The sequence below is a fragment of the Monodelphis domestica genome, chromosome 1 (assembly GCF_027887165.1).
Source record: "Monodelphis domestica isolate mMonDom1 chromosome 1, mMonDom1.pri, whole genome shotgun sequence".
Taxonomy (NCBI): Eukaryota; Metazoa; Chordata; class Mammalia; order Didelphimorphia; family Didelphidae; genus Monodelphis; species Monodelphis domestica.
In genome coordinates this window covers 388,703,176-388,724,712 of record NC_077227.1, presented here as the reverse complement: position 1 = coordinate 388,724,712, position 21,537 = coordinate 388,703,176, and the positions used below count along the sequence as shown (strand labels likewise).

Here is a 21,537-nt window from a genome sequence, read left to right as displayed (position 1 = left end):
CATCACCCATCATCCTGATCATTGTCTTGCTACTGGACTTTGAAGACTCCAGAAGAGAAAATGAGGTGGATGACTTTGTGTAACTTTGCCTCACTTAATCCAATTCATATGCCAGTCAAGATATCAACCCATGATGTCTTTGGTTCTCTTCAAAAAAAGTCAATGGCAGCTGAGCAGCTCAGTGGATAGAGAACCAGGCTTAAAGAGGGGAGGGTCCTGGATTAAAATATGGCCTCAGATACTTCCCAGCCGTGTGACCCTGGGCAAGTCACTTAACCCCCATTGCCTAGCCCTTAAACCACTCTTCTGCCCTGGAATCTATACTTAGTATCAATTCTAAGACATAAGGGAAGGAGTTTTGTTTTGTTGGGTTTTTTTTAAACCCTTTCTTTCTGTCTTAGAACCAATATTGTGTGTTGGTTCCAAGGTAGAAGAAAGGTGAGGGCTAGACAATGGGGATTAAAGCACTTGCCCAGAGTCACACAGCTAAGAGGTATCTGAAATCAAATTTGAACCCAGAACCTCCAGGTGCTAAGCATGGCTCTCTGTCCACCTAGCTGCCCCCAGAAGGTAAGATTTAAAAAAAAAAAACAGCAATCTCCCTCTATTATAACATAAACTATATAATACCTGCATTACCTACTTCACCAGCTTGTGTGAAAAAAATTTTATAAACTTCAAAGCACTGTACAATGCAAATTGTGATTTTTGAAAGTTAACCAAATAAGCTTTTCAAGTCACATGGAATTCTGGTGAGCCTTCTTCTGAATTTTATTTTTTCAATGAACAAAAATCGATTTCTTTTATCTCTCTCACCTCTTCTTCCAACTGAAAAAGAAAAACTCATAACAAATATATGTAGTCAAGCAAAATAAATTTCAAATAATGACTATGTCCCAAAAAACACATAAGAACCATTCTCTACCCCAAGTCCATCACTTCTCTGTCAGGAAGTAAATAGCATGAGTCTTCTAGCCAATAAGGGGGCAGTCCCCTTCGGCATGAGTATACATATAAAATAAATGTGTTACAATCCCCACAGTTCAATTTCACTACAACCCAAAGTTCATTCTGGATCTTTTGGTGCAGTGTGAGGTTTCTGCAGACATCTCCATGGTGCCTTCTCCAAGCAGTTCACTTCCTGGATTCTGAGAGGTAGCAAGTTTCTTATCCTAAAATTACTCTCAAACAAGAAAAACTTTTATAAAACTAGAATTTTATGACAATTATACAAATTTGGCTCCATTTCTCAGGTTTAGCTGCTATACATTCTAATGGATAGAGTGGTAGGCCTGGAGCCAGAAAGACACCTTCCTGAGTTCAAATTCAGCCTCAGGCATTTACTAACTGTATGATTCTGGATAAGTCATTTATCCCTGTTTGCCTAAATTTCCTCATCTGCAAAATGAGCTGGAGAAGGAAATGGCAAACCACTCTAGTATTTCTGCCAAGAAAACTCCAAATGAGGTCATAAAAAATCAAACAGGACTGAACAATAAATTCTGTCCCAAACAGTGTCCGTAAAAGGGTGCTACTAGTTAGGGGTTCTGCTTAAAAACAAAACCATCAGGGCAGCTAGGTGGTTCAGTGAATTGAGAATCAGGCCCAGAGATGGGAAGTCCTGGATTCAAATCTGACACTTTCTAGCTGTGTGACCTTGGTCAAGTCACTTAACCCCGATAGCCTAGCCCTTACTGCTCTTCTGCCTTAGAATCAACACACAGTATTGATTCCAAGACAGAAGGTAAGGGTTAAGAAAACAAAAACAAAAACTATCTCCTAAGGTTATGCAGAGAGACTTCTTGATGACCAAAGTAGCAGTTTGCTTTCTAAAAACCTTGAATGATGTTTTAAATGTTTAGTAATGTCTTTAGTGACTAAAGGTTCTGCTTTCAACCATGTAGATATCTGTCTTGCTACAGTGTTGTGTTGTATTTTTTAAAGCAAATGATTACTTTTTTGGTTTTTTTGAACTTCCAAGTTATTTTTCAATGGCTAAACTGATAAATGTATGCTATATTCTGAAGTTTGTGATTTCTTGAGTATGATCAAAAGTGATATATGTGATGATAATCACTTCAAACAATTATTTGCTGATGTTTTAAAACTGAAGTTGGAGAATTCTTTACTAACTTTTGCTGAAAACAGCTTGGATTTCCCAAAGTCTGTGAGGTCAGGGACTACCTTGCCTTTTCTTTTCCCTCCACTAATCGACATGGTGTTTGGCACATAGTAAGTACTTAATAAAGTCTTATTTATTCATTCGTCCATGATTACTGGCTTCAGATAGCTGAAGAACTGAAATGGAAAGGAATTGGACCTTTTCTGTTTAGCCTCATATGTAAGAAATAAATCTGATTCAAATACAGTCAGGGGCTTCCTCGGATGCAAACTCCTCACCACAGCTTTTAAACTCCTCCACAACCTGGCCCTAATCTAGTTTTGCTGCCTTATTTCTCACCGTTCCCCTTCGGACATTATTCGTTCCTGTCGAACGGGATATCAGGGCGTTGTGCCCTACATTCCAATTTCTGGACACTTTCTTCCAAGTCGCCTTGCATATTAAAATTCATGTTATCTCCATTTCTCAACAAACTCCTCTTCCTCGAAGCTTCAGTTGAAGTGCTGGCTTTGCCAGGAAGCTTTCCCAGATCCGCCTCCCCACCCCCATCCTTAGTCCTTAGCGTGTTCTCTAATGTCAAATTACCTGGTATTTATCTGTGTACAGATTGCATCCCCACTGTAAAATAAGCCCCAGGGGCGGAGGACGGCTTTGGTTTTATCTTACGCCGTATTTGTTAAATTGACTTGACCTAGGAACCATAAGGAAGGGAAGTTTTTTCAGGTAGAGCTGGGCTCCACGTAAGGAAAAGTCTCCTGTGATTAGAGTCCACCAGAAGAGGAGTGGGCTAACTCTGGAGAGAGTAGATCCCAGAAAAGCTGGAGGATCTGTCAGGGCTAATTAATAGGAATTGCTCTGCGGGCACTACATCTCCCGGTGTGCAATGGGATGGTGGTGGCAGGAGGGGAGGGCAAAGGGGCGGAGTAGGAGGGGGGGAGCCGAGAGCGAGAGCGACCGAAACAGAGACAGAGACAGACAGATCGACAGAGACAGAGACAGAGACAGAGCGAGAGAGCAAGCTAACAAGAACCCAGGGCACGCTAGAATTTGTAGTTCTTTTGGGTCCGCAGAGATTCTTGGGGGCGGGGGACTCTCCCGGCTGTCTTTCTCCCTACCCTACCCGCCTTAAGATCCTTCGGAAAGGAAAGGGCCACACCCTCTCATGGTTATCCATTGCCTAGGTGCCACTCGAGGACTCTCCAGTCCTATGTAGGCATTTGCCTAGTTTCTCGGATAAAGGATTTGACTAGGGACCGGGAGCTGGTACGAGGAGCTTGCCCTTGAAAAGGGCGGAAGGAAGGTGGGATCTGAGCACTGGGACTGCCGAAGGGCGGGCTACATTAGAAACAGGAAAGGCTGTGAAAGGGAAGAACTCTGTTAAGAACCGATGTGGTGCTCAACTGGAGAAGAGTGGCTGGGGTCGGTGCCCTCTCCTCTGAAGGAACCTTAATACAAGAGACAATTTTACTTTTCCCTAGGGAGTCCTGGATTTGACGTCAAAAGACCCAATCCAAACTCTTCCAATGGCTTGCTGTGTGACTAAGGAAATCACAGTACCTCTCTGAGCCAGGTTTCTTTAAAGCGAGCAACTACATAGTTTCTAAGATCCCTACCAGCTCTAAATCCCGTGGTCGTATCTTCCCCTACCGATGACTGCTCTTTAGCTATACTTGCTTCTCTATAACCAATGCTCTACCACACTTCTCTCTGGCCAGCCTCGACCTGATACCTGTCTAGTGTGTTGCAGGAGTTCCTGAAATATAAAAAGGACCCCTGGGGGCGCAGGGCCTCCTCTGCTGCTAAATCAGGTTCCCAAAGCCCCTAAATCTCGTCCTGCCCAGCCCCCATTATTGGCACTACACCGATGCCCTTGGCACTTGCCCTTTCCCCAGCCCAGCCCTCTTGGGATGGACCTTTGCAGCTGTATCCAGGCAGGCTCCAGGCTGAGGGAGTGGGACTGGGGAACAGTTTGCAGGAGACAAGGAGCAACATCTTTCTGACCTCCCCTGCCCCCCTCCTTCTCCCTAGGGGCGCAGATGGTGAAGCCCACAGACCGTTCCACTCTGTAGGGAGCACGGGGTGGGATTGAGGGGGCTGCGCAGCAGGAGCCGGGGCCCCGCGCTTCGAAGAGCAGATGGTGAGGTCCGCGGACCGTTCCACTAGGCGGCGGCCGGAGGGGGGGAGGGAGGCAGGTAGCGGGCTGCTGGGGGAGGGGGGTGGGGGGGGTGGCTGGCAACAGGGCTGCCGAGGCAACATGACTAGAGGCTGAGCGCGCGGTGGCGCGCGGGCCAGAGAGGAACCGGGACTCGGGGACGCTGCGGCCGCGAGCACAGCCCGAGGGACGCACTGGGGGCCGGAGGATCCGTGCAGCTGGAGCCCGCAGCCGAGGCAGGTAAGGCGCCCGAGTCTGGCCTCCGTGCTTCAGGAGCGGGGGGGGGGGGGGGGCGGGGAGCGCTGCGCCTGGCCCCTGCCCAATGCACCCCAGGAGCTGCAGCTCCCGGAACCCTGTGCACCCATGCTCCCATGCTGCAGGACCAGCTGCCTCTCCTAGCCCCTGGCAGAAGGAAGAAGGGAAGGTGGCCGTACAGCGTTCTCTCCTTCCAGCAGCTTTGGTCTCCCGCAGGCACCCTCACCCGCCCAGACTCCGGGACTGGCGGAGAGGGGGTAGAGCCCTGAGGTGCTGCAGGAGGCGAAAGGCTGGGGAAGGAAGGCTAAGTCCCAGGGTCCTGGACACACGAGGTCGGCGGGTCAGCGGGGAGGGGGAGTGGCCGCCTGGTTTTCGGGCCCCAGACTGGAAAGGCGTGGAAGCGGAGAGAGCTGTTGGGTGCCGAAGGGTGGGGGATGGGGGTCTGCTCTGGGGGAGCTGGAGCGGAGAACGGTCGGGGTGGGGGGGGCGGGAAAGAAGTTGAGTAAAAGCAGGGCTCGCTGTGAAGCTCGGGGGACGACCGGATACCCAGGATGGATGGTTACGTAAGGAGCTAGGGGAGGGTGCGCGTTGTATCCCCGTGCCCACGGGCACAGAGAAGAGATGCTGGGCCCTTCCGGGCTCTATTGCCGTTTGGCACCCCCTCCCCCAGTAGAACATTTCCAGTGAATTTGTGGGTGCGGGACTCTACGATCGTGGCCGGAGGAGGCTATGACTCGTGCTGAGGGCTTCGCCTTGGGGGCAGGAAGACAGCTGGGTCTCCCTTTCTCTGGGGCGGGGGAGGGGATCATCCTCTCCTTCTTAAGCCTTAGCGCCGCCCGCTTCGCCGTACTCCCGCACCTGAGTTCCCTCGCCGGGCAGTGGACTCTACGAGATTTAGATCTGGAACGCCTCTTAGGAACAATCTAGTCCCCATCCCCTCATTTTACAGATAAGGCAACTGAGGCCTAGCATGACTTGTCCAAGGTCACACTAAGTAGCAGTCAAGATTCGAACCATGATCTTTCTGACTGCAAATCCTGTGCCCTTTCCAGTACAGAGCGTTGTTTAAGTTGAGTGCCGGACGGGTTGCGTTGTCCAGGCACTCAGGCCGGATGTGAACTTCCCCAGTTGAGCTGAGCGAGGAAGCTCCGCTGGGAGCTCGGATTTCCGAGTCCGCCCCTCCTCCCGCTTCCTGCCTCAGGACGCTTTCCCTTACCCCGGGACTCCCAGTCTCCGGCCTCCCCGAGAGACCACTTGCTGCAGCCTGCACTGGGACAACAGATCTTGGCAAAGGAGGCGTGCCTCCCACCAACTCCACCAGCCATCGGACTACAAGTCCCAGCATGCACCGCTCTTAGCAGCACGCTCCGCTACCGAAACTTGAGCTACGCTGAGAGCGCACGCTGCTCTCTGTTAGGCGGTCCGGAGCTGAGTGCTGTCGGGTCTAACCAGTCTCCTCCCCCGACTCCCCCGGCAATTGCAGAAAGGCATGTGAACTCCAAGTTCAAAGACATCTTCATTTCGACTTCTGGGTCTTCCTCATACCAGCTTTGCGACCTTGCATACCTCACTTTCTGGTTCTCAACTTCCACTCCTGTTAAATAGGGACAATTATGCTTAGGAAAAGCTATTTTACCACGGAACTGATGGGATGGGAGAGCAAGGGGCCTCTTCTTTAAGAATTTCTGCTCTTTCCCCCTAGAGGACTAGGAGAGGTGAAAGAACTTCCTAAGACATAGCAGACGCTATCCAAAGGGGGAGATAGTAGGCAATTCAGCCTCTCTGAAGTGGGACTTCTTTCAGGAATGATGTACAGAAGAGCTCTGAGTTGGGTAAAGGCTGGGAGAAATCCTTAAGGGCGTAAACTGTTAGAAACCTGAGGTTTCTGAGGAAAGACCCTGAGCTCTTTTCCGAGACTCTAAGCTCTGAATGGTTTTGAGCGGAGGCAATGAAGTATCCCAGTGAATTTATAGGGAGGTTGCATGGAATGTAGACTGTAGAGGTAAGAGGATGTGGACACAAATTCTAGCTCTGCTACTCACTACTCCTGCCTGTCACCTGGGTAAATCCCTTCCCTTTAAAGCACCTTAGTCTTCTAAAATGAAAGATTTGGACTAGCTAATCGCCCTCAAGACCCTTTCCAGCTCTAAATTCTTTGCTTAAATGTATGGTGGCTTCCACCCCACTACCCACTGGTCAAATAAGGGCTACACTGAACTCCTGGAATTTCTTTGGAGCAGAATGATTATTTGTAATGACCCATTATTTTATTCTCCAGGAGCAGATGAACCCTATGGAGCTATCTGCCCATCCTCTGGGACAGATGGTCCCTGACGACCCACTTTCCTCCTCAGAAAGATACTTCCTGAGAATTCACTACAGCCTCTAACCTTGAACAGAGAGTCTGTCAAACTTTCTCCTAGAATATATAATACCTAAAGAGACATCATCTTCAACTCCTGGGATAACTGATCCCCAAGGATGCATTGTATCCTTTTCCCTGGAGCCAACAATCCCCAAGGTCTGAATGTTTCCTTTCCCTCAGAGATACAGTCAATCCTGATAGATACCTATCAAGCACCAGCTATGAGCTGATAGGCAAAAATAATGCTGTGAAGCCAGGGCAAATTTGATTTCAGGCAGAAATAGGATATGGATGAAGAAATGCCACCAGAAAAAAATATGACTTACCTGATATCATGGCTAATAAGTAGCTCAGATAGAACTTGAGCCCATATCATCTGACTTTCAATTCAGGATACTCTTTGTACCATAAATTTCTGTGCCTCATTTTTTCTTTCCATAAAATTAAGCTATACTTCCTGAACATTCCCTGTATACACAAAAGGGAGAAAAAAATAGTGTCCCAGGTACTGAAGCTCAGCTCTTACCTATGTGGGACCTACAAGGAAGACCTTAGGCACCCTATCCACTGACCCCTCTACCTGCCCCTACTGGGGGTTTTCATTTAAAGATTGGACTAGACAATTTCTAAAATCCCTTTGAGCCTTAAAACCTATGGTCCTATAAATGTGGTCATGGAATAAATGGGCAAAAAGTCATTTGGAAAAAACATGAAAGGTCTAAACTATCCAGTTTCAAGAGAGCCTCCTCCAGAGCAAAGTCACAATCAATGGATAAACATTAAGTTCCTACTATGTGCAGGGCACTGCTTTGTTCAGAGAGGAACCAAAATAGCATATTGGTCTCAGAGTTTACATTCTAAAGGGCAAATACATGTTCACAGAGAAATACAGAGTACATGCAGAATAAATATGAAGTCATTTGGGAGGTTGGTACTGGCAACTAAGGGAAATCAAATATAGCCTTTCATAGGAGGTGTCCTTTGAGGTGCAAGCTATGCTATGAAAAGTGGACCAGGAGCCCCTTGGTTTGACTGGAGCATATCATGATAAGACTAGAAAGGCAGGGTGGCATCAGATTGTAGAGGGTTTCAAATGCCAGGTGGAACCAGTGGCTTCCTTTAAGACTCAAATCAAAATTTACTTCCTTAGAAGTCTTCCGATTTCCCTCAGGTATTATTAGTATACCTCTCAAAAATTGCTTTTTATTCATTTTGTGTATATCATATTTGTTCCCAAGTTTATGACTGTGTCTGAATATGTTCTATTAGCTGTTGGCCCTTCAGGACATTCTACCTCCTGGTTTCCTGCCTTTTCAAGGATGATCCCTGTGCCTGAAATACTCTACTCATCTCCACCTCTTGGAACTTCTGTTGTTCAGTTGTTTTCAGGAATGTTTGACTCGTGACTCCCTTTGGGGTTTTCTTGGCAAAGAGACTAGAGTGGTTTGCCATTTCCTTCTTCAGTTTATTTATCAGATGAGGAAACTGAGACCAACAGGATTAAATGTTTTGCCCAGGATCACAAAAGTATTAAATGTGTAAGGCCACATTTGAACTCATGAAGATGAGTATTCTTGATTCCAAGCCCAATGCTCTATCCATGATGCCACTTCTAGCTACCTTTAAATTGAAGTTCAGCTCTCCTTTAGAAAGCCAGGCAGTGTGAACTTTGTATAGACCCAAACTCAGTTATAAACACTATTGCACTGACTCCAGACCTAAGTGGAAAGCCAAGAGACTATCAACTATTCTAATTGGAAAGTTGTTGGGTAGGGGTCAGACACTTGGAAGAGAAAGTCTAGACCTTAGAGAAATATTTCCCAGCCACCCTTCTGCTATCACCACCTGACACCCTCCACCGAATGCTAAAGAATCTAAGTTGAAAGGATCCTCAAAGATCCAATCCATACCTAAAGAGAAACCCCCTTTACTACATTCCTGGCAAAGAGTCATTCAGCTTCCTGTTTTGAGAAACTACCTCCTCTGGCAACCCATTTTCTATTTGCATAGCTCTGACTATTAGGACTTTGTTCCTTATTTTGAATCAAAATCAGCCAGTCCACATCCTTTGTCAATTTGTTGCACCTAGTTCTTCCCAAAGAGAGCCCTCCGATTCCTGAAGTAATCACAGCTCTCCTCGGGCTTCTCTTCCCCAGGATAAACCTCCCCAAATCTCTCCAAAGGATACTCATATGACTGAGTATCCCAGGCTAGCATCTATATAGCACATTAAGATTTGGAGAGTGCTTTCTACTTGTTATCTCTAGGACAACTTTGGCTAGTGTGCTGTGTGGATTCTGTCAACTTAACCTCTCCAGGCAGCTGCTCCCCTTGTAAGAAAATGGAGGAGAAACTGACTTGTGGAGGGAGAGGTGTGAGGGTCCCTGTAAGAAAAATGTGTTTTATGTCGAGAATAGGTACTTCTGGGCAGGTGAACTTCCCCCAATCCCCACTATGGCTGTGAGCAGCCTTTTGGAGGTGAGGAGGCTGAGCAGATGTGGTTCAAAAGCAGGAAATGAAGCGTGCTGCTGGCCTCTCTGCAAGCACCCAGACTTCCTGTCTTTGCAAAGAGGTACATTTGCTGGAGGCTAGCCCCTTCCAACACCAGGCACCTGGTCTTGCTGTTTTTCTCCCTGCACCCTTCCTTCCTTCCTTCCCCACAAAAAATAAATAAATAAATAAACCTATACAGTGAATGGTAGCACTAGTCTCGCCAGAACATCCAGGCTCTCAGAGTACTACTGGAGTAATCCCTGAGATTTCTCAGGTGATGAACACTGACATAAAGAAATCCCAAATGAGACTAGATTGTGACCAGTGAAACTGGTCTGGATTAGAGTGGGGGAAATGAGTGCCAAATCATATATAACATATATAAATAACATAGGATGTTAGAGCTGGCAAGGACTTTAGCAGGGTCAAGGAACAGAGAACAAAAACATTTCCCTCTCTGGACCTACTTCACTAACCTTATCTTTGAAATGAGTACTGATACTAGTGGTTGGATATTCCTTGGATCTGAGCCCCAGTCTGCTTCCCTTTTCCCGGAGTTCTCCATCTTGTAAAATGAGGGAATTATACTGAATGATCTTTATGGTGCCTCCCAACTCCAGATCTTGTGCTGCACAGGGAAATTCCCTCCATAGCTCTTACCCCTGCAAGACTATTTAGGGAAGGAATTGATGAATTACATCAGACCCACAAGAGTATTTAGGGTACCAAGAAGTGCATGATAAAGCCACAAGATGGTTGAAATGGACCAGTTTTGGTATGGAGAGTGTTAAAACAAAAACATAAGTTATAAGAATGTACAAGTCCTATGATAAGCTGGGCTTTGTGACCTGGCATGGCTGCAGGAGAGAAAAGATTGGGAGGTCAATAGAGTGGTCTCCCCTTCCCTTGTGCCATTACCAGGGCTTGATATCATCAGGTGGCTATTCATAAGTATTTGTCCTCCTTAGGACTCAAAGATTAGCTGTTCTGGGACTCCCATATATCACATAACAAACTGTGGGAGCAAGTAGTGTTGATGGTTGTGAGATCAGATCCAGTCCTTTGTTGCTTCTCTGAATCCTTTTAGCTGAACTGGCTTCTGGTTCCCCTGATCTTTGGTTGGAAGGGCTCTTAGAATACATTGAGCCCAGGCCCTCCCTTCAGTACTCCTGGAGTATACAGTGTTAACTCAGAAGCAAAATTGAGGCTGGCTAGGTAGGGAAGTGGCAGGTTATGGAGACTTGAAGGGCAATCAGAGTTCAGATTTGATGTAACTTGGGCAAAGTTAAGAGAAAAAATTATACAACTGAAGTACACATCTTAAATATACACATACAGAAAAATAGTATGGAGAGGGGGATAAAAAGCTGGCCCTGAATCAGTGAGAAAGTCCTAGGGTTCAAATCACAACTCTTGATACATTCTGGCTAAGTGACCTTGGGCAAAGTCAATCTCTCAGTGCTCTCTAGGCAACTCTAAAACTAAGCCTAGAGGGTGCTGGACCTACATTGGTAGAGAGAGTCTGATATAACAATGAAATCAATCACTGGGCTAGGCTCTGTTTTTTAGATTTGCAGAAGCAAAGGATCAATCAATCAATTACTGGGTCAGGATCCCATGGAGGAAGCAAACTTGAGTGGGGTGCACAGGAAAGGACTTCAGATCCTAGAACTCAGAAAAAGTGAGACTTGGAAGGGACCTCAGAACATAGAATATCAAAAATGGGAAGGACCTTAGGACATAAAATATGAATGGGCAGGGACGGTGCTTTGAGGAGAAAAGTTTGCCACTGGGAAGGGAAGTGACTTACCCCAAGGTCACTTGTTAGGTCACTCTGCTACTACATGTTAGTGATATTCAAACTCTCTCCAAATGTATTTTCTAAGGGTGTATTTATCCAAATGTATTTTCTAAGTCCAGATGTATTTTCTAAGTCCAGATGTATTTTCTAAGAGTGATATCTTTAACATGAGGATGGGGGAGGCGGGCTGGAACAGCAGCACGACTAGGACTGATTTCTTTCACCAATTATAGCCTGGGAAGCCATGAGTAGGGCTGGCAGGTGCAGAGGGAGGGTTGCTCAGAAAGCTTCTCTGGGAACTGGGGGTAAGGCCAAGGCTTATGGCCACAGGCCAGCTCCACTCCCCAGAGAGGGCCCCTGGCCTGGCCAGATGGGCGTGGGGACCTCTGGGTTCCAGTTAAGGTTCTGCCACCCACCCCGCTTGCTCGTTGACCCTGGGCAAGCCTCATTCTCTCTCATTCTCTTTTTTCTTCGTAAAAATTAGTAGCTTAGACTAGATGGTCTCCAAGGCCACTTTCTGGAGAGACCTCACCATACGCACAGAAGCTCCGCCCGCAGCGGAAGGCCCCCGACCGAGTCGGAGAGTAGAGCTGAGCTAGCACGCTGGGCTGGGCTGGGCTGGACTAGGCTAGGCTAGGCTAGGCTAAACTAAACTAAGCTAAGCCGGGCTGGGCTGGGCTAGGCTCGGCTACGCTAGGCTCGACTCCGGCTCCGGCTCCGGCTCCGGCTCCGTCCTGTCCCCGCGCCTCTGCCTTGGGGCTTAGGCTCACAAAGTTTTTCGGCTCCTCCTCTTCGTTGGGTTCGCCCACTATAAACCGGGGTAGGGGGTGGAGGAATAGAAGAGAGAAGATAAAATTGTGACCTAATCCTTGGTACAGCCAATCCACATTAGGTAGACGTTAACTCATTTGCATCTAGAGTCTCTCATTGGCCGTGCCCCAGGTTCTTTTTCTTAAAGGGGCCCTGCTGTAAACACTGAAGTGGAGAAGTAACTCTGGGTTAGTCTGACGTCATCGCAGTGCAGCGCAGCCCAAAGTGACGTCATCGCTATAAATGACACTTCCAGGCCACTTGGCTTTTGGAGTTTCCACTCCCCATTGGGCAACACTTGGGCCCTACTAAGTCAGGCTGACGCCAAGAGAAAATCCTGCCCCTTCTTTGATTACATCATCATTTTGAATGAAATAAATATTGTAAGATAGATGCAAGATCCCATTGAATCAATTCAAGACACTGTGACCTCTGAGCTAGTTCTCTTGTGAGCCTTTCTTCTAAGGGACATAGATACTACCTGCCACGAGGAAGTTGTGTGTCTTGTAAGTCTTACAATATTAAAGGTTGTTTGTAATAGCTGGAAGGAACTCTAGAAATTAACATGCAAGAACCAGTGTCTGGCCCTCTTGATAGCTTGAAGGAACATTTTAAATCACATAACCTCTATCTTTAACTTTACACTCAAGGATAGACCTAGAGTAACTTGCCTAGGTAATAAGTAACCCAAATTCTTTTCAAAATACTTCCAAGGCCACTGAACCATGTGAAGTGGAAGGAGAACTGACTGCAGAGTCAGAGGAGGTGGGTTTGTGTCATGGCTCTGAGAGTTGCTGTCTTGAGCAAGTAAATTTAAGTAATTTAAATTGTGTGGGCTTAGTTTGTACGGTGAAGGCACTGGACTAGATGATCTGAGGTCTGTTCCAGATCTGTGTTAACTAGTACTATATAACTCCCTTTCATGGCCCTCTTTTTAGCACTGGAAGTCCTTCACAGACAACCACCAGGGTTTGCAAGAAAAGGATGCCACAATTAACGCCCCCATTATTTCCCTATCCCCTTAATGATTACATCCCCTTTTTCCCTCATGACCCTTCTGACAAAGCTTAGGTTTTCATGGCAATGAGCCTCCATTTACCTACAGTAGATTATTTAAGACATTTGATGAACTAAATTAAATCCCAGCCCTTCCACTGACTTGTGTGACCTTGGGCAATTTATTTTCCTCGCTCAGAACTCTAGGCCTCAGTTGCCCCACTTCGTAAAATAAGTTAGATTTGATGGTTAAGAATGTAGCCTAACCTCTTCCAACTCTGAATCTATTAGTTGCTTAATGGGTACCGAACAATCCGCCCGTCCTAGCTTGCAAGTGGACCAGGAAAAATAAGGGGGCCGGGGGGGGGGGGGGGGGGGGACGGGGGGGGGGGGAATAAAAACTCCCCCTGCCCCAAAATGGCGGGCCCAGGAATCACGTGCTCCATGAGGAGGGGGAGGGGTCCAGAGCCCTCCCACACACAGTGGGGAGGAGTGGAGCAGGAGGCGGGGAGTCTTAGAGCCTGGCGCGTTCCCGCGTCCTTTCCTTCTCCCGTCTCCCGCGAGCCCTGGCGCGCGCTCCCGCCGCTGCGCTCGCGGCCCCCGAATGTTGTGAATCAAATGTTTGGTTCGTTCCATCCCCCCGCTGCCGCCGCCGCGGACAGTTCTTAAAGGGCCAGTTACCCCGGAACAGGGATCAGGAGGCGGCGGTGGCGGCGGCCCCGGCTGGGGATCGGCCCGCGGCCCGCTGCCCCCCGGCCCCAGCCCCGGGCTTGCTCGGGGTGGGGGGGAAAGGGGGGCGACGCGGTCGTCGGAGAAAACAAAGAGTCGCCGGAAGAAGCCCGGCGGGGGGGCGGGGGTGAGGGGTGAGGGGAGGGCGGTAGACATTGTTCCGCAGGGCGGGGGTTCTTAAAGGGGCCGAGCTGCGCCCCAAGCCTCGCTCCGCTCTCGGGCCGGATCCAGCCGTCCAGGCTCGGGAACAAAGGGAAGCGGCCCCGGGGCTGCAGCCGAGAGGCTGAACGGCCGCTTCGTCTCGCCTCGCTTGGCCTCTCGGTTCCGCAGGTGAGTGAGCTCACCCACTCCCCTCCCTCTGTTTACTGCCCCTTTCCTCCTAGCCTCTGGAGCTCCAGCCCCCTAAGAGCCCTTGCCCTGGGGCAGGATGGGGCATTGTGGCTTGGCCTTTTAGGGGTTAATTCCAGATGCGTGGTGGGTCGCGGGGGGGGGGGGTAGGGCCGGAGAGTCAAAGTTGGTCCCATCCTGGGGGGGGGGGAGAAGGGAGGGAATTCCCACTTCATCCTCTCCCTTCCTCCCTCCACCATCGACCCTGGCAGAAGCGAGGCCGGGCAGGGAAGCCGTAGTCACCCCGACTTCTGGAGCTGGGCACAGAGGGTGTATTGAGAGGCGTTCTCCCCTTTTCCTTTTGGCCCCCTCCCCCCTGGTCTGCGAGGAAATGTAACCGTCCGGAGCGCAGCCGCCGCCGCCTCCCGCTCCTTTGTTTGTTGCTTTTGTTTGACGCCGAGCACATGGTCTTCGAGCCGCGGCTCTTAAAGCCACAGCTCCCTCTGTCCGGGCCCCGACCCCCAGGGCACCTTCGCCACCCTCTCCTGCTCCCCGCCCCAGGGTGCCGGACTCTGCCCAGTCCTTAGCACAAAGGCCTAGGCACCGGGAGATCTTGATGTAGGCTGGTGAGAGCCGCCTCCCCCGGGAAGGCGGTTTGGATTGCCACCATCTCCCCCACCCCCATCTGTGTCACAGAAGCCCGGAGTGGGGGGGTGGGGGGGACGGACTGGAGGAGGTCGTTAATATCCGAGAATTAGAAGGGCTGAGTTTGGGAGGAGATAAAGAAGTAGTGATCCCCTAGTGCCTGACTCTACCCTCTCCTGCTTTGAACACGAGTCCAGTTTCTGATTCGGTAGAAGGAGCATTGGATTGGGGGAGCTAAGACCTGTGTTCCAGCCCCGACTCAGCCTCTAACTTGCTCTGTGACCTTAGGCAAGTTCCTTTCCCTCTCTTGGTCTGTTTTCTCTTTTGAAATATGAGAATAATGTTTGCACTATTTACTCCATCCTCCTAATCGAAGGAAAAGTATTGTGTGAGCCTTGAAGGGTCGTCTAAATGGGCGTTATTTTCTTGACAACTTTGGCAGAGTTGGTGTGTGGATTCATTGTCATAATCTAAAATCCTGGTAGAATTGGAAGAACTCCTAACAAGATCATAATAATCCTCTTCTGTAGACTCCACTTTGCGGACTCTATAACCAGTATGGATAGGCCTTGATAGATGTCTTTAAATTTTTGGCCCCAGGGGTCAGAACTAGAATGGGTTTGTGAAGAAGCAGATTAATACTAAATTTAAAGCACTTGGAATCAGTCATCTGGTAGTACCAGGGTCTCCTTAGAAGTGTTGATTTAGAGGCTAGATGATCCCTAGGGAATGTTGGACAGGAGATTTCTGTTCAGCCCATATTTAGATTAAATATTCCAAAATTCTTCCAGATCTGAAATTCTATGTATTTGTAAGGGGTACATAGCTTCCTTTTTTCTTGAACCTATAGTAAGTACCCCCCAATTGTCAGAGGTGGAAGGGATTTCAAAGCTCATCTATAATTGAACCCCCTGGTTTTACTGTTGAGGAAGCTGAGACCAGAAAGGGTCACACTTAGTGACTGCCAGAGCTGGAAATTCAATCCAGGTCTACTGATTTAAAAAGCCTGGTAGGAAGAGTGAGTATTATGAGGTTCCATCTCATAGAGAAGGAAACTGAGGTTTGAGGAGTGTTTGAATGCCCAGGTAAAGCAGTATGTCAGTGCCAGACCCTTGGCTAAAACACAGGTGGTTAGACTCTTAGACTTCAGTGTCATATGGTAGACATTCATGCTTTGTGACTGAAACTCATTCATGGGTCCTTAGTCTCCATCATAGTTGCCAAAGGGGTCCAGGGGATTGAGTGACTACAATAGTTCTTTCAAAGGGTCTGGTCAGCTTCTCAGTCACTTCAATAAATTATAGGGATTGAGTTTTCTTATACTGCTCTGGATGGAAACTCTTGACAACTTGCCTTTGGGAATAGTATTAAGGGTCACCAGCCCCAGGTCTGACACTTATCAACTATGTAATAATACTATATACTTAAGCAAATTATTTCCTAGTTTCCTCATCTTAAAAAAGATGACTTCCAACATCTTTCATATTTTGAGAAATCAGGAGATAGGTGGTCTAATCTCTGCCACCATCCCTTTCTGTAACTTTGGCCTCAGTTCCTGCACCTGTACAATGAGAAGAGCAAATGACCACATCTTTTGTTGTGAGAATCAAAGGAGAAAATGAAAACTCCCATGGGGAAGGTCTGGCAGGATCTCTAGAACCAGAGGACAAGGTCATAGGTCTAGAGCAAAAAATGGTCTCAAAGGCCATCTAGACAAACCCCTCATTTTACAGATGAAGAAACTGAGGCCCAAAGAGGTCAAGTGATTTGCCCAAGGTCACAAAAGTAGTAAGCACCAGAACTGGGAATTAAACCCAAATACACTGACACCAGAGCTAGTCTGCTTTTTTTCTTTTGATCACTCCTTGCTTGATTCTTTATTTTCTTCTAGGGTACTTAAACACTCAAGCAGACAAGCCCAGACCTTGACCCTCTTGTTCCTTTTAGACTAGTTTGGACTCCAATGAGCAGTCTTGTCTTTTCTGTCCTGGTGGGGACAGCTTATGATTCTCCCAAAGATGGCTTTTATCTTTGGGTTCTCAGACTCTATCCCATCTCCTTGAATTGTAAAGAATCAGGAGACTTAGGCCCAGAAAGGAGAAGTGATTTTCTCTTTGTTCCTCAGATGTGGCATTCAACTTCCTATTCCAAGCATTCTTGTGTCTGACCCTTTTTCCTTGAATGCGCTCCCTCTTCATCACCTCCTGGCTTCCTTGGCTTTCATCAAATCTCATCTAAAGTTTTCACTTTCAGCAAGGAGTCTTTCCCAGTCCTCCTTAATCTTCTCTCTGAGTCTACCCCCAATTTACATAGAGACTTATTGATTGTACATAGTTATTTGCATGTTATCCTCTCCCATTAAATTGTAAGCTCCCTAAGGGTCCAGAGACTCTTGGCTTTCCTTTGTATCCCTATCCCTTAGCCCCATGCCTGCCACATAGTAGGCATTTAATAAATGTCTTGTAACTAATGGACTGATTTTTCCAATGTCACTCAGTGAGGTAGCACAGTTTGGCAAAGAAAGCCCTATATTTGAAGTCAGAAGACCTCGCTTTGCTGCTGTGTGACCTTGGATGATTCCCTTCCATGCTCTGGGCTCTTAGTTTCCTCCTCTGCAGAAAGAGAGGATTGGCCTCCCCAATCTTTCAAGGCCTTTCTGCCTTTACTGATGTGTGAGTGAGGGGTAGAGCCAGGACTAGCTGGGAGTCTTAACTCCTAGGCCAGGGCTTTTCCCTCCAAGGCCAGCCACAAGGAGAAGTGTGGGAGAAGAAGGAAGAAAAATCATTGGCTAAAACAGCATTCTCTTATTATCTGTGAATTTCTTTCTGCTGAGCTCTCTTCCCTCCCCCAACTTGGTTGCCATGGGGTGAAGGTTGGTTGAGTGTGAATAAAAAGCAAAGAGGATTTAGAAATAGACATATTAATCCTGGCTCCTGTTTCTGGCGCATTTTACAAAGTGTTTTCATCTCAGCAACTCTGCGTTTAGTGGTAGAGAAAGAATTATCCCCATATGACAGAGGAGGAAGATGGGGTTCAGAAAAAAGAGGTATTTAGCCAGTCAAGTTAGCTACCGTTTATTAAGCAGCTACTATGTGTCATGAGGGTACAAAGAAAGGCAAAAAACAGTCCTTCCCAGTGTTTTTTTTTTAACCCTTACCTTCTATCTTAGAATTGATATTGAGTATTGGTTCCAAGGTAGAAGAATAAGGGCTAAGCAATGGGGGTTGACTTGCTGAGGGTCATACAACTAGGAAGAGCCTGTGGCCAAATTTGAACCCAGCACCTCCCCTATTTAGGCCTGGCTCTTTTATCTACTGAGCTACCTCTCTGCTCCTACCCACCTGCTTCCTTGTGGCCAGTGTTAAGGACTTTACAGTCTAATAGGGGAGACACGATCTTCATCAACAACAATATGGACAAACAAGATAGAGACAGGATAAATTGAAGGGGGTCTCAGAAGGCAGGCAGGCACTTGGATTCGGTTTCCTAGTCATTGGCACACTGCTAGGAGTTAAGATTCCAGTCTCAGTTTTTTGCCTTCGGGTGGCTTCTTCCTCCACTAAACTTGGCTCAGGCCCTACCAGTCCCTAACCCTCTGTGGCTCCCAGCCTCCACCTTTTCGCCCCACTCCTGAACTGCTGAGAAAGTTCCCAATCTGTTCCCTGCTTCCAAAACAAGTCCATGGTCTTTAATCTCCTGGCCGCAGCTGCTACATAGTAGCTGATTGGCTCTCGTGCTCTGTGCAGTGGGTACGCTGGGTCTTTTCTTCCCTTCTCAAGGCCACTCTAACAAACATTTTCAGAAGATAACTGTCACCTCTGACTTGACTGAAAAAATCAACGCCATTATACTTGGATCATTCTTTCTTTGACTCACTACTTCAGAATAATTATAACTAACATTTCTTTTTCCCTTACAATGCCCCCAGGCACTGTGCTAAGCTCTTTATATTTCATTTGATCCTCACAAGCCCCCCACCTCCAGAGCTATTATTACCACCCGTTTTTAGAGATAAGGAAACTGGCAAACAGAAGTTTAATGACTTACCCAGGGTCACATGGCTAGGAGGTATCTGAGGCCAGATTTGAACTCCACTACATCTTCACCTGTGCCCCTTCCTTTTTTGCTTTGGATCTGGGAAATGACAGTTCACACTAAGGTAACAAACTAACTTTGCTATAGTCTCAGCCCTTACAGCGTGAAGCCTGCCCCTTAGTCGTTCCTTCCTACTCCTTGTTATCAGTTTTTCCTGCCTGCTGCTGTACAAACATGGTACTTCTACCCTAGTGTATAAAATAAAATAAAAACCTTCTTCCTTTGAGCCTGCTCTCTCCTCAGGCTATTGTCCTATATTCTCTTTTGCTGTTAAACTCTTAAAGCAGTCACTGCTCCTCACTCACCACTCTTTCAACTTCAACCCTCTTGGCCTCCACTTAGAAAGGCTTTTCACTGGATTTAGCCATTCTCCATCTTCATGCTCCTTGACCCTTCTGACCACACTCCTCCTGGCTTCTGTCCTCCCTTGGTTTCTGTAATGCTGCTTATCCCCACTATTGAGCCATTCTTTCTTAGACTCTTTTGAATTTATCTTCTCTCACTCCACTAAATGGTTGTGACTGAATGAACGGCTGAACCCAAACCCCTGAGAGTCTTGCCTTGAGAACTCGCAGTTGGTAGATCGAGCCCTGACCTTAGAGGCAGGAGACCTGGGTTCTGCCACTGCCTCACAGATCGTCAGAACCGAACTGCTGGGATCCCTGAGCCCCAACAGCCATATTCATTTAAATTTCACAAACATTTATTTTATAGATGAGGTGGCTAAGGCCCAGAGAAAAGGCACTTGTCCACGTCTCATAGCGAAGAAGTGCTGGCCTGGGACATTAACCCAAGGCTTCTAACTCGAGTTCAGCATGTTTTCTACTGTGAGTGCATGGCCAATTTGTGGGCCTTCAAGCGTAGGGAACAACAGCAGCAATTGCAGGGGTGGGGAGGTCCCTGGAGACATTGGGTTTGGGGTTCCATTTGAAGTTGGTGAGACATTGGTATTGGAAGCCTCTGGTTCCGAGTATGCACGCAACTCACTTTAAAGGAATTTTTTTAATTGTATTTTTGCCCCAATTACACGTAGAGACAATTTTTAACATTTGTTTTCTGAATCCAAACTCTCCTCCCTCCTCTGGCCTCCCTAAGATGGCCAGAAATCTGATATAGGTTAACCAGTGCTATCATGCAACACACATATCCATATTCATCATGTTGTGCAAGAAGACACGTATCACACTTACAAGAAGAAACTCACAGGCAAATTAAGCAGAAAACAGCCCACTTCAATCTTCATTCAGACTTCGACAGTTCCTTCGGTGGTGATGATGGCATTCTTCATCATGGGGCCCTTGGAGTTGTCTTCGATCCTTGAATTATCAGAATAGTTAAGTCCTTCACAGTAGCCAACTGACTTTTAACCAGTCACTTAGAAAACCATCTTCTTTCCACTTATGTGAGCCAGAATCATAGTTCAGATTCTCCTCGCCTCTCACCAGGTCTCTTGCAGTACTTGGTCTTGGTACCTGTAGTTTCTTCCCCTTTCTAATCAATCTTTCCTATAGCCAGCAATTTTATCATTCCTGAAGCAGAGATCTGACCACCTCCTGCCCCTGCCCAAGAAACTCCAGTGATTTCCCTACCTATTTATACCCTCTAGGATCAAATACAAACTCATTCTTTTGGCATTTGAGACGTGAGAGCCCATCTTTCTGTGTTTGGGGCCTAGTAGTCTCATGGACTCGACTCTATCCAAAATGGCTTTTTTCGGTTCCTCTCATCTCTTATTCCATCTTCCATCCATTTCCTCATACCTGGAGCCACTCCCTCCTTTTCTGCCTCTTAAAAACCTGGCAGTTCTTTCCAGGCTCACTTTTTTTCCATCTTCTCAGTTACTAGCCCCTCCTCCCACAAAAGTATTTTGTATTTACTTTTTATTTACTCATCCATGTTCATACTGTTTGATCCCCAGAAAATGTAAGCGCTGAGGACAAGGGTTATTTTGGTTTTGTTTTTGTGTGTCCCTGGCATATAGCCTAGGGCCTGGCATATGGCAAATGTTTAATAAATAAATGCCTGTTGCTTCTTGAATGAAGACATGTTAAAAGACAGGTTCTACCCCTTTTCTGGAAGGAAATGCTCCCTTATTGGTGCAAAAAAGGAGTAGCTCCTGTGAAAAGAACTAGCTTGGGAGTTTGGAGGTCTGGGTTCAAGTACTCCCATGAGATTGGCAAAGGATTATACTGGATGATTCCCAAGTACCCTTCCAGCCCTGGCAATCAAACCCAACTTACAAACATAAACACACACTTGGGGTTCTAAGGTGGAACGGAAAGAGGTGTGGTCCCTCCACCTCAGCAGCTAAGTGGAACACGCTGCCTTAGCCTTATGCCTGAAAGAGCAATAGATTCTAGGGCTTCTCATTAAAGGTTATTAACTCAGTGGCCATCTGCCAGTTTCTTTGTCCAACAGCTTTTTCATTCAGGACAGGCAGCTACCTCCCAAGGCAGCCGTCCAGCTTGAGATACCTCTAATGGCTAGGACAGGTTATATGGGCCCCAGAGATTCACTCAAAGGAGCATTTAGGAACTGGGCTCCTGGGCCACCCCAACACCCCCTCCTGCCCAGGAGTCCAGACTCCTGTTGCTGATGGGGAAGCTGCTGAGGTGGACACATTTCTTCAGTGCCCCCAGATGACTTAAGGCTTCCCTCTGCCACCTTCTCCCTTCACCTCACTCTTCTATGGTTGGATTGAAGTGTAGGATGAAGCTGTTTGTGTTTTTAGCCAAGGGCACCTGTGT

The 21,537-nt window shown here is 47.4% G+C and overlaps 1 protein-coding gene across 6 annotated transcripts in view; it reads left to right on the top strand.

Annotated features, from left to right (window-relative positions):
* The first annotated feature begins 3,908 nt into the window (after positions 1–3,908).
* RNF44 (ring finger protein 44) overlaps positions 3,909–21,537 on the top strand; it is a 31,720-nt gene continuing 14,091 nt past the window's right edge. For 2 of the 6 annotated variants that reach the window (XM_056811641.1, XM_056811637.1), the window contains exon 1: positions 3,909–4,514. The gene's annotated coding sequence lies outside the window, so the exon portion shown is untranslated. Of the gene's footprint in view, positions 4,515–13,853; positions 14,054–21,537 lie in introns of those variants that run through there. The other 4 variants (XM_056811639.1, XM_056811642.1, XM_056811640.1 and 1 more) reach the window with 4 other exon arrangements.